Source organism: Bubalus kerabau, chromosome 8 (assembly GCF_029407905.1).
Source record: "Bubalus kerabau isolate K-KA32 ecotype Philippines breed swamp buffalo chromosome 8, PCC_UOA_SB_1v2, whole genome shotgun sequence".
Lineage (NCBI taxonomy): Eukaryota > Metazoa > Chordata > Mammalia > Artiodactyla > Bovidae > Bubalus > Bubalus kerabau.
This window is the reverse complement of record NC_073631.1, coordinates 92,793,782-92,807,674: the sequence shown is the minus strand read 5'-3', so window position 1 is coordinate 92,807,674 and position 13,893 is coordinate 92,793,782. Positions and strand designations below refer to the sequence as shown.

Below are 13,893 nucleotides of genomic sequence, written 5' to 3'. Positions count from 1 at the left end.
AGTAAGAAGTCACAGACTATCAATTCATCCAATTAAAAGTACAGGATCAAAAGAATCTCTACAATTTGAGATATTCTAAAGCACAACTATTCTAAATTGAATATTATAAAGCACTTCACTGCTCATTCAACTTGTTCAATTCTTTCCTTGGTCTTATGTAGGATAAATCTTAGTGTTTACCTGTTTGTAAGCTTTGTTGCCATGTGTTGCAAATTACAAAAATCTTCAAATCTTATATTTTCTAGCAGCTAATCTTATGACTTAAAATGTCATTTATTTTCAAAATGAAGCAACAAACATAGTAGAAATATTTACAAAAGTTTTTGTAATATTTTAGTGCTGTTAGATTGACTTAAAAAAATACTAACAGTTCAAACATTTTTGAAATGCAAAGTAAAAAAAAAATAAAGAGAGAAGGTTATATGTACTGCTATGCTGAGTTTTTGTCTGTATGCTTATTCAACATTGGTTTTGTCATAAAAATTTTAGTTAATTACCCTAGATCTATATGGGCAAAAATTATAAATTTTGACAGCTTCAAGTTTCTTGTCCATCAGTAGAAACATACGTCTTAAATATATACATATATATATATAATTATATATACAATTATAATTTATGTGTGCTCCCAAATTAAGTCCAAGTACATTTCTGCTCCATGGATTTTTTACTTTAGTGTGAATATTGTTTTTAGCATAACGCTTTGCTCCACCAAAATTGGTTAAAATAGTTGTATCATTCATGTTGGATTTTAACTGAAATTCCAATAACACGTCAGATGTTTTAACAAAATAAGCCTTCAGGATTGTATTTCCTCTCAATTATTGGGCAACAAAAAGAAGTATTTGATGACATTAACTTTTTTAACTGGAAAAATTTAACTATTTTTGAAGCTTTTCTTGTACACATAGAGACAAGACATTAACATCTATCAATTCATTCTTCACAGTATGTAAGAAAGCTGGAATTAAATCAGGGGGTCAATTGATATATTTAGAAGAGTCCCTTGACATATATGAAAAATCATACTTTACAGAAAGGTTATTTTTATACATAAATGCATCTTCTGCAGCACTGAGTGTCATCTTCTTAAACAATTTAACTAAAACTTTTAGGTAGATTATGAGACTGACAAATCTGGAAATAAAACATTTTTTGAGTTTTACCACACATGTGCTATTTAAAAATAAAACTATTTATAAAAATACTTAGCTAAATCTGGGGCAAGTGCTAAATTAGGTGGCTGCCAGGAAATAAACTAGAAATATTCCAGGCAAATCAGAAAGTAAACTTATCCATGTTAAACTCATATTATCCTTGGTCATTTATGTACAGTACGGTGGCATTTGGAGTAGTGTGCTATCAAAATCTGAATTCAAGTTTGTAAAATGTGTTGCCAACATTATGTACTTAATCTAAAAGATTTAGGATAATTTACATGAAGTGTTGAAGAGAATTTTACAAGGCATAAAAACTATGATTATCAACTATAGTGAAAATGAAATCTTGGAAGATTTTATTCAATAAAATAAAGCATATTATAAAAGTTTGTGAATTTTGTGAGTCTACAGTGGTCACAATATTTCATTTTATGTTTCTTTTCTCTGAATGAAATGACAAAGCGCTATTGTTAAATGTCGGTCTTCACATAACTCCCTCATTCTCCCTCAAGCTAAAAATGATGAACTATCATTTTTTTCTCATTGATTTCTTTTCATATAAAAGTCAGTGCATAATTATTTCTCAACATAGAAACTATAAGTAAGTTCTGAAACACTGTAAAAAGTCTTGCCACACAAATAATATCTCCTCTTGGTCTTTACCTGCTGTTCACCAGGATTCAAGGTGAATTTTATAATGTATGACATGGCTAAGGATATACTTTAGTGAGAAAACTTACATAGGGTCAAAGTCAATAGGTGACTTTTTAGTGTGTGTGGGGGGGGAAATCTGGAGAAGGCAATGGCACCCCACTCCAGTACTCTTGCCTGGAAAATCCCATGGACGGAGAAGCTTGGTAGGCTGCAGTCCACAGGGTCGCTAAGAGTCAGACATGACTGAGCGACTTAACTTTCACTTTTCACTTTCATGCATTGGAGAAGGAAGTGGCAACCCACTCCAGTGTTCTTGCCTGGAGAATCCCAGGGATGGGGGAGCCTGGTGGGCTGCCATCCATGGGGTCACACAGAGTCAAACACGACAGAAGTGACTTAGCAGCAGTGGGGAAATCTCTGACCCTCCCATCATTCCACAGAGATGTGTATAGAAACTTTGAGCCTGTTGAAGCATTTAGTCCTCCTACTATAGTGTTGACGTACTGAAATATGAACTGTATAAAAAAGTATTGGTAATTGTATATGGAGTGTACCTGTTTCTCTGTAACTATTATGCAAACAAATTAAATACTGTGCATGCAAAAAAAAAAGTATTTTTTTATATGATAAACATGGGCAAATAGCTTTGTCATTGACAGAATGAATGAACTGCTAAACTTGGGGACCATCTATTTATAACATTGTTCTGGAAAAACTAGCATTTCGACACTTGGAGATTAAATCTTGAGGAATCCCTTTGTTGGAGGAGGAAGCCCTATTCCTATGGAAACAACCTTTCTAAAAGAAATCTCCGGTCTTAGCCAGCTGAGGTACATGCAACAAAAGGTGAGCATCCCCACTCAGCTTCAGCAATTGTTTGTGGCACTGCACGTCTTATAAAAACTCATGTATCTTTATCTATTATCTATATACCACAACTATGAAAATATTGTCTTATATAAATGGTCATTTAAGATTAACAAGTTGTACATCATGCATGGCAAACTCTATAAAGATGACACCGTTTTTAAACTTCATATTTATAAGAACAATAAAGTCACCTACTACCGTAACAACCACTGCTGGACTTAATATGATGGACCTGAATTAATATAGAATGAAAGTTCATGCATGCCTTTTTCAAACATGGTATGTATAGATCTGATTCATTTAAAAAAAAAACAACTACAAATTATTTTTATTAAAAAAGCTATAATTTTTCACTTCTGGGACATACAGTATTAGAGTCTTATTATGGAACAACAGACTGGTTCCAAATACAAAAGAAGTAGGTCAAGGCTGCATATTGTCACCCTGCTTATTTAACTTATATGCAGAGTACATCATGAGAAACGCTGTACTGGAAGAAACACAAGCTGGAATCAAGATTGCCAGGAGAAATATCAATAACCTCAGATATGCAGATGACACCACTCTTATGGCAGAAAGTGAAGAGGAACTAAAAAGCCTCTTGACAAAAGTGGAAGAGGAGAATGAAAAAGTTGGCTTAAAGCTCAACATTCAGAAAACAAAGATCATGGCATCTGGTCCCATCACTTCATGACAAATAGATGAGGAAACAGTGGAAACAGTGGCAGACTTTATTTTTTGGGGCTCAAAAATCACTGCAGATGGTGATTGCAGCCATGAAATTAAAAGACGCTTACTCCTTGGAAGGAAAGTTATGACCAACCTAGATAGCATATTAAAAAGCAGAGATATCACTTTGCCAACAAAGGTCCATCTAGTCAAGGCTATGGTTTTTCCAGTAGTCATGTATGGATGTGAGAGTTGGACTGTGAAGAAGGCTGAGCGCTGAAGAATTGATGCTTTTGAACTGTGGTGTTGGAGAAGACTCTTGAGAGTCCGGTGGACTACAAGGAGATCCAACCAGTCCATCCTAAAGGAGATCAATCCTGGGTGTTCTATGGAAGGACTGATGCTGAAGCTAAAACTCCAATACTTTGGCCACATCATGTGAAGAGTTGTCTCATTGGAAAAGACTCTGATGCTGGGAGGGATTAGGGGCAGGAGGAGAAGGGGACGACAGAGGATGAGATGGTTGGATGGCATGGCCAGCTTAATGGACATGAGTTTGGGTGAACTCCGGGAGTTGGTGATGGACAGGGAGGCCTGGCATGCTGCGATTCATGGGGTCGCAAAGAGTCGGACACGACTGCGCAACTGAACTGAACTGAATTGATCTGTCCTTCCTGAGTAATTAAACATTAACATTTGTGAAATCAAAAGTTGCTAATAATAGAATTTTCTTTTTTATTTTGGAGCCCAAGAATATAAAATTCACTACTATTTCTATTTTTCCCCATCTCTTTGCCATGTAGTGAGGGGACTGGATGGAATGGATGTTTGGTTTTTGAATGCTGAATTTTAAGCCAGCCTTTTCACTCTTCTTTTTCATCTTCATCAAGAGAGTCTTTAGTTCTTCTTCACTTTCTGCCATTAGGGTGGTATCATCTGCATATCTGAGGTCGTTGATATTTCTCCTGGTAATCTTTATTCCAGCTTGTGAGCCATCCAGCCCAGCATTTCCAGTGATGTACTCTGCACGCAAATTAAATAAGCAGGGTGACAATATACAGCTTTGATGCACTCATTTCTCAGTTTTGAACCAGTTTGATGTTCCATGGCCAGTTCTAATTATTTCTTCTTGACTTGCATACAGGTTTCTCAGGGGGCAGTAAGGGGGGCTGTATTCTCATCTCTTTAAGAATCTTCCACAGTTTGTTGACACAGTCAAAGCTTCAGCATAGTCAATAAAGCAGAAATAGATATTTTTATGAAATTCTCTTGCTTTTTCTATTATCCAGTGAATGTTGGCAATTTGATTTCTGGTTCCTCTGCCTTTTCTAAATCCAGCTTGTACATCTGGAAGTTCTTTGTTCATGTCTTGTTGAAGCCTACTACTACTACTAAGTTGCTTCAGTCATGTCCGACTCTGTGCAACCCCATAGATGGCAGCCCACCGGGCTCCCCCATCCCTGGGATTGTCCAGTGGGTTGCCATTTCCTTCTCCAATGCATGAAAGTGAAAAGTGAAAGGGAAGTCGCTCAGTCATGTCGGACTCTTAGCGACCCATGGACTGCAGCCTACCAGGCTCCTCCGTCCATGGGATTTTCCAGGTAAGTGTACTGCAGTGGGGTGCCATTGCCTTCTCCTGTTGAGGCTTAGCTTGAAGGATTTTGAGTGTTACCTTCTGAGTATGTGAATAGTGTGCACAGTAGTTTGAACATTCTTTGGCATTGCCTTTCTTTGGGCTTGAAATGAAAACTGAACTTTTCCAATCCTGTGGCCATTGCTGAGTTCTCCAAATTTGCTGGCATAATGAGTGCAGGACTTTAACAGCATCATGTTTTAGGAATTTAAATAGCTCAGCTGGAATCCCATCACCTCCACTAGCTTTGTTTGTAGTAAAGCTTTCTAAGGCCACTGGACTCACATCCAGGATGTCTGGCTCTAGGTGAGTGACCACACCATGGTGGTTATCTAGGTCATTAAGTCCTTTTTTCTGTAGTTCTGTGTATTCTTGCCACCTCTTCTTAATATCTGCTGCTTCTGTTAGGTCCTTGACATTTCAGTCCTTTATTGAGCCCATCTTTGCATGAAATATTCCCTTAGTATCTCCAGTTTTCTTGGAGAGATCTCTAGTCTTTCCCATTCTATTATTTTTCTCTATTTATCTGTATTGTTAAAGTAAGAAGGCTTTCTTATCTCTCCTTACTATTTTATTTATTTTATTGGACTTCAAAATCACTGAAGACAGTGATTGCAAAAATGAAATTAAAAGATACTTGCTCCTTGGAAAAAAATTATGACAAACCTAGTGTGAAGGTGTCAGTCACTCAGTTGTCTCTGACTCTTTGAGATGCTATGGACTATAGGCCACCAGGCTCCTCTGTCCATGCAAATCTCCAGGCAAGAACACTGCAGTGGGTTGCCATTTCCTTCTCCAGGGGATCTTCCTGACCCAGAAATCGAACCTGAGTCCCTCACATTGCAGGCAAATTCTTTACCGTCTCAGCCACCTAGATAGCATATTAAAAAGCAGAGACATCACTTTGCCAACAAAGGTTCATATAGTCAAAGCTAAGGTTTTTCCAGTAGTCACGTACCGGTATGAGAGTTGGATGATAAAGAATGCTGAGCACCAAATAATTGATGCTTCCAAATTGTGATGCTAGAGAAGACTCTTGAGAGTCCCTTGGACAGAAAGGAGATCAAACCAGTCAATCTGAAAGGAAATCAACCCAAACATTCATTATTAACAGAAGGACTGTTGCTGAAGCTCTAATACTCTGGCCATCTAATGGGAAAAGCCAATTCATTGGAAAAGACCCTGAGGCTGGTAAAGATTGAGGGCAGGAAGAGAAGGGGGTGACAGAGGATGAGATGGTTGGATGACATGAGCAAACTGTGGGAGATAGTGAAGGACAGGGAAGCCTGGCATGCTACAGTCCAGAGGGTCACAAACAGTTGAACATTTTATCCAAAGATGGGCACAATAAAGGACAGAAATGGTGTAGAGCTAACAGAAACAGAAGATATTTAGAAAAGGTGGCAAGAATACACAGAAGAACTATACAAAAAAGATCTTCATGACCCAGATAACCACGATGGTGTGATCACTCACCTAGAGCCAGACATCCTGGAGTCCAAAGTCAAGCAGCCTTAGAGAGCATCAATACGAACAAAGCTAGTGGAGGTGATGGAATTCCAGTGGAGCTATTTCAAATCCTGAAAGATGATGCTGTGAAAGTGCTGCACTCAATATGCCAGCAAGTTTGGAAAACTCAGCAGTGGCCACAGGACTGGAAAATGTTGGTTTTCATTCCAATCACTAAAAAAGACAATGCCAAAGAATGCTCAAACTACTGCACAATTGCACGCATCTCACATGCTAGCAAAGTAATGCTCAAAATTCTCCAAGTGAGGCTTCATCAGAAGGTGAACCGAGAACTTCCAGATGTTCAAGCTGGATTCAGAAAAGTCAGAGGAACCAGAAATCAAATTGCCAACACTGGCTGATCATAGAAAAAGCCAGAGAGTTCCAGAAAGACATCTACTTCTACTTTATTGACTATGCCAAGGCCTCTGAACACAACAAACTGTGGAAAATTTTGCAAGAGATGGGAATACCAGATCACCTGACCTGACTTCTTAGAAATCTGTATGCAGGTCAAGAAGCAACAGTTAAAACCAGAGATGGAACAACAGATTGGTTCCAAATAGGGAAAGGAGTATGTCAAGGCTGTATATTGTCACCCTGCTTATTTAACTTATATGCAGAGCACATCATGAGAAATGCCAGGCTGGATGATGCACAGGCTGGAACCAAGACTGCTGGGAGAAATATCAATAACCTCAGATATGCAGATGACACCACCCTTATGGCAGAAAGCGAAGAGGAATTGAGGAGCCTCTTGATGACAGTGAAAGAGGATAGTGAAAAAGCTGACTTAAAACTCAACATTAAAATAACTAAGATCATGGCATCATCTGGTCCCATCACTTTATGGCAAATAGATGGGGAAACAATGGAAATAGACTTTACTTTCTTGGGTTCCAAAATCCAAAAGCTAGCATCATTGTGAAATATAAAGCCACATCTTTTATTTTGGGTGACTGAAGCCATGAAATTAGAAGACACTTGCTTATTGGAAAAAAAGCTATGACCAACCTAGACAGCATGTTAACAATCAGAGACATTACTTTGCCAACAAATGTCCATCTATTCAAAACTCTGGTTTTTCCAGTAGTCATCTATGAATGTGAGAATTGGACTATAAAGAAAACTGAACGCCGAAGACTTTTGGACTATGGTGTTGGAGAAGACTCTTAAGAGTCCCTTGGATACAAGGAGATCAAACCAGTCAATTTTAAAGGAAATCAGTCCTGATTATTCATTGGAAGGACTGATGCTGAAGATGAAGCTCCAATACTTTGGCCACCTGATGCAAAGAACTGATTCACTGGAAAAGACCCTGATGCTGGAAGAGTTTGAAGGCAGGAGAAGAAGGGGACGACAGAGGATGAGATGGTTGGATGGCATCACTGACTCAATAGACATGAGTTTGAGCGGGCTCCAGGAGTTGGTAATGGACAGGGTAGCCTGGCATGCTGCAGTCCATGGGGTTGCAAAGAGCTGGACACGACTGAGCAACTGAACTGAACTAGAGACTGAACAATGGCAACAATGACAGAACTGATTTTGATTCTAAAAGACTGAATTAAAAATAACTGAAGCTGTATCGAGAGCAGGACAATTCAGTTCTGCAGTACACATAGAATGTTATCAGATTGTCTATTTTTAAGAGTCTCTGAAATATTACTGCTTAATATGGAAATGGCAACCCACTCCAGTATTCTTGCCTGGAGAATCCCATGGATGGAGGAGCCTGGTGGGCTACAGTCCACGGGGTCGCAAAGAGTCGGACATGACTGAGCGATTTCACTTTCACTTTCACTTCATGCTGTTTATTTTCTGTCATCATACATCCATCACATTCTCTATAGCATGGGAAGTACTATTTTATAAAAATGTGGGGGGCAAATAAACTACCAGAAGCACAAAATGCTTGTCCTCTGGTCTCCCTGAAACTTTCTTTACGTCAAGATAAAATAAAAGTCCTGCATTCATATGATTCAAATTGTAGGAAGATAGTAAATATTTCAAAATGCCAAAAAAAAAAAAAAAAAAGCAAGATACCATAGCACACAAAGCATAGATTAATTGTATTCCTATTGATTCTCTTTCTACCAACAAGGCAATCAAGTTCAGGTAACGTAACCCACATAGCCTGTTTTTTACCTGTAAAATGGGGATAAGGAGATTATCTCAAGGAAAGAACTAATGGAAATTATTATGACTTATCACAATCATTTTAAGAGGGTCTCCTGAATTCAACGTTGATCAATACATTATTTACCAACAATGTAATTTTTTTGTGTGGTGGAATAATATAAATCTTTATAAAATAAATTTGACCTTTATTTAGCTCAACTTTCTTTACAGTTAATAAATCTAATATTCTCAAAGATAACTGTGGAAAAGCATAGTTAAATTTGAATATGATTCTTTTTGACATACTTTCATAATATGCTGCTGTAAAAGTCAAAGAGGGTAAAGCTAGCATCAGTGTGAAATATAAAGCCACATTTTTATTTGAAAGTGAACTTCCTAGGACTAGTTTCTCTTATATTCTTTGGGAAACACTCATCTAATTCTTTTTAAAAGAATCCCATTGCTATTGCCACATGTTGTGAAGCTTATAAAATCATTAGAAAAACAATATTTTATTTCCACTCATTAATTATAATCTACTGTTTAGCTAACTCAGAAAATACACATAGTTATACTTTGTTGTGTTTGTAAAAATACTTTTTAAGTTGAAATGTTTTTCAAATAGGGAAAAACTGCTTGTTTGTTTTTCAGAGAACATGAATCCATCTGAAACAAGATTTTATTTTGCTTCTGGATTGTTCAATTTGGGGATGCTGTCAGTATGTCGCTAAGGCTAATTGTTGACCATAAAGGATGTGGTTTTACTATGGAAATAAAAACATCCAACAACCAGAACAGGCATCTTCCAGCAACATGGATCAGTCACTGAGCATCACATTATGGGTCATGGAAATACTGCCTGAGCTTTGACTTGATACATCAAAAATGGAATATAATGTTTAATTCTTCATACACTTGAAGGCATTTCAGGAAAATTATGACAAAGATAAGGGGTATTTTTTAGACAGTGTCCAACAGTGTCCATAAGGCAACAGACTACATTAGTCTTATGGCTGTTGAAACAAATTACCAACAATTTAGTAACTTAAAAGAGTGCAAACATATGATTTCACATTTTAAAAGTCTGAAATAGGTTCTTTGGGTTTAAAATCAAGGTGTTAGCAGGGCTGAATTCCTTCTGGGGGCTCTAGGGGAGAAAAAGTATCTTTGCCTTTTTTAGTTTCTGAAGGCTGCCTCCATTCCCTGGTTCATGGCCCCCTTCTATCTTCAATAAAAATCAGCAAATAAATCACTCTGACCTCTGCTTCTGTCATCATGTCTCCTTCTATGATTCTGCCTCTCCTGAATCCTTTTCTAAGGTCCCATGCAATTATATTGGGCCCACCCAAAAAAATATGTCCATCTCAAGATCCTTAACTTAATCATGTCTGTAAAGTCCCTCTTGTCAGGCAATAACATATTAATAGATTTCAGGATTAGAATGAACATCTTTGGAGGGACATTTTTCTACCCACCACAAAACTCCCCTTTTCTTCACATCCAAAAAAACAAAAACAAACAAAAAAAACAGTTGAAATCTTTGAGTTAGCAATCATAATTCTCAATTTCTTAAACATCAACAGCAACGATTTAGATTTTCAGAGCACTGATAGAAGATTTACTTGCCAGGTGACTGAAAAAATATAAATAGCACCAGCAACTGAATTTAAGAAATGGAGAACATTACTTTAGAGATTTTATTACATACAGCTTACATAGACAAAGAATGATTTTGTCTCACAGCTACTATATCCATCAACTCAATTTTATCACTTTGCTTTTCTAAACAAGAAAGTGTTTTATAAATCATACACATCTGTCATCTTATTTGCTGCTGTATGAGGCATCATGTGTTAAGAATAAGTGTTTAGAAGTCAATGTGATATATCCTCTCTTTTTAATAACTTGTCTCTGCTTGGTATTTTCTCACCTTGCAGCAAAATTTTAGAGATTGCTGTGTTCTCCGATGAGTTATTAAAAATCCAAAGAGACTTACCACATGCAAAGAGAAAAAAAAGTATCTGTTTGTTTGATAATTCACTGGGTCCATTCTTCACATCAGATAAATGCTATTTGACCATGTGAGAGCTAATAAAAGCCAGTACCCATTTTGTTAAATTCCTCTTCTGCGGCATCTGTGTGTGGGTCATTACACATTTTCAGCATATCATGTGTGCTGGTCATTAGAGCTAGACCTGGCTCATCTAAATCAATTTGTAATGTATGTAGATCAGTTACAGATTTTCACTGCTAATGCCTCATAATATGGCTCATATTCATAATTTAGTTATTCAACAAAGATTTAAAAAAACAATAGCTACTCAAACTGAGAACAATTGCTTTTCTTTTTGACCTCATTACAGGTTTGAGTCTCACATTGCTTATATCCTGGATTCATATCAGTTCACATAAAACATGACTACAGATAATTTAGGGCTACTGACCATCAGGGCAATCAGCAAACTTGTACTGCAGTAGAAGAGTGAACACCCTAGTAAAATACCCTGAGTAATCTGTTCTGAAGACAACAATAGGGAGAGAGACATAATGAGAATTATTCTGACATTTCAGTAATTAAATTCATTTTGTGTCTAGATCAACCTGACTTAACTCTGAATTCCACTCTAGAATGGGTTTCAAAACATGTTTTCATTGTATTCAGGTACCTGAATGGGACTTTTCAGAAGAACTCAAAGGGAAATAACTCATTTGGTAACTGTACTTTCAGGGACTCTGGTACAGACTAGTCTGAAGAATAAATCACTGATGTGAAAGTAATGTTTCTCTGGAGGAACTGTCATTTTATCTTGTTCAGGTTTGGTTTCAGAGACACTGTGTCACAGGTGACATCATACTGTACTTGCCCTTGAGCTAGAACTGGGCCAACATCTACTCCGTGAACACGGAACAAGAAGGTGGTGTTCTAGTGAGAGTCAGCAGGAGGTTCATGTTCCCTGAGGCACATGACCCAAACCTTAGAGCAAATAAGTTCATCAGCACCGTTTTTCTAGATTCCACATATAAGTGACATCATATGATATTTGTTTTTCTCTTTCTGACTTACTTCACTCTAAATGAAAATCTCTAGATCCATCTAAATGGCACTATTTAGTTCCTTTTTATGGCTGAGTAACATTCCATTGTGTATATATGTACTAATCTTTGCTGCTACTGCTACTGCTGCGAAGTCGCTTCAGTCGTGTCCAACTCTGTGCGACCCCACAGACGGCAGCCCACCAGGCTCCCCCATCCTTGGGATTCTCCAGGCAAGAACACTGGAGTGGGTTGCCATTTCCTTCTCCAATGCATGAAAGTGAAGAGTGAAAGTGAAGTCGCTCAGTCGTGTCCAACTCTTTGCGACCCCATGGACTGCAGCCTACCAGGCTCCTCCGTCCATGGGATTTTCCTGGCAAGAGAACTAGAGTGGGGTGCCATATCCACTTGCAAAGCAGAAATAGAGTCACAGATGTAGAGAACAAACTTGCAGTTACCAAGGAGAGAAACGGTGTGATGAATTGGAGGATTGGGATTGATATATATACACCACTATGTATAAAAGGGATAACTATTGAGCCCCTACTGTATAGCAAAGGGAACTCTTCTCAATGCTCTGTGGTAGCCTAAATGAGAAGGAAATCTAAAAAAGAGGGGACACATGTATACATATAACTGATTCACTTTGCAAACGGAAACTAACACAATATCGCAAATTATATTTATTGTTGTTGCTCAGTCACTTGGTTATGTCGGACTCTTTGTGACCCCATGGACACAGCACTCTAGGCTCCTGGGTCCTCCACTGTCTCCCAGTGTTTGCTCAGATTCATATACATTGAGTCAGTTTAGTTCAGTTCAGTCGCTCAGTCGTGTCTGACTCTTTGCGACCCCATGAATCACAGCACGCCAGGCCTCCCTGTCCCTCACCAACTCCCGGAGTTCACTCAGACTCACGTCCATCGAGTCAGTGATGCCATCCAGCCATCTCATCCTCTGTCGTCCCCTTCTCCTCCTGCCCCCAATCCCTCCCAGCATCAGAGTCTTTTCCAATGAGTCAGCTCTTCGCATCAGGTGGCCAAAGTACTGGAGTTTCAGCTTTAGCATCATTCCTTCCAATGAACACCCAGGACTGATCTCCTTTAGAACGGACTGGTTGGATCTACTTGTAGTCCAAGGCAGTCACGAGAGTCATTTCCAACACCACAGTTCACAAGCACCAATTCTTTGGCGCTCAGCTTTCTTCACAGACCAACTCTCACCTCCATACATGAACACAGGAAAAACCATAGCCTTGACTAGACAGACCTTTGTTGGCAAAGTAATGTCTCTGGTTTTCAATATGCTATCTAGGTAGGTCATAACTTTCCTTCCAAGGAGTAAGCGTCTTTTAATTTCATGGCTGCAGTCACCATCTGCAGTGATTTTGGAGCCCAAAAAAATAGTCTGACGCTGTTTCCACTGTTTCCCTATCTATTTCCCATGAAGTGATGGGACCAGATGCCATGATCTCCGTTTTCTGAATGTTGAGCTTTAAGCCAACTTTTTTACTCTCCTCTTTCACTCTAATCAAGAGGCTTTTCGTTTCTCTTCACTTTCTGCCATAAGGGTGGTGTCATCTGCATATCTGAGGTTATTGATATTTCTCCCAGCAATCTTGATTCCAGCTTGTGCTTCTTCCAGCCCAGCGTTTCTCATGATGTACTCTGCATATAAGTTAAATAAGTAGGGTGACAAGATACAGCCTTGACGTACTCCTTTTCCTATTTCGAACAAGTCTGTTGTTGCATGTCCAGTTCTAATAGTTGCTTCCTGACCTGCATATAGGTTTCTCAAGAGGCAGATCAGGTGATCTGGTGGTCCCATCTCTTTCAGAATTTTCCACAGTTTATTGTGATCCACACAGTCAAAGACTTTGGCATAATCAATAAAGCAGAAATAGGTGTTTTTTCGCGAACTGTCTTCCTTTTTCCATGATCCAGCAGATATTGGCAATTTGATCTCTGGTTCCTCTGCCTTTTCTAAAACCAGCTTGAACATCTGGAAGTTCACAGTTCATGTATTGCTTAAACCTGGCTTGGAGAATTTTGAGCATTACTTTACTAGCGTGTGAGATGAGTGTAATTGTGCAGTACTTTGAGCATTCTTTGGCATTGCCTTTCTTTGGGATTGGAATGAAAACCGACCTTTTCCAGTCCTGTGGCCACTGCTGAGTTTTCCAAATTTGCTGGCATATTGAGCACAGCACTTTCACAGAATCATCTTTCAGGATTTGAAATAGCTCAA

The 13,893-nt window shown here is 38.4% G+C and overlaps 1 long non-coding RNA gene across 4 annotated transcripts in view; it reads right to left on the bottom strand.

Moving 5' to 3' along the window:
* LOC129658624 (uncharacterized) overlaps positions 1–13,893 on the bottom strand; it is a 90,117-nt gene that overhangs the window by 11,987 nt on the left and 64,237 nt on the right. For 2 of the 4 annotated variants that reach the window (XR_008717455.1, XR_008717454.1), the window contains exons 3-4: positions 6,463–6,669; positions 5,945–6,063 (exon numbers count right to left, since the gene is read on the bottom strand). This is a non-coding gene — a long non-coding RNA (uncharacterized LOC129658624). The remainder of the gene's footprint in view (positions 1–5,944; positions 6,064–6,462; positions 6,670–13,893) is intronic. The other 2 variants (XR_008717453.1, XR_008717456.1) reach the window with 1 other exon arrangement.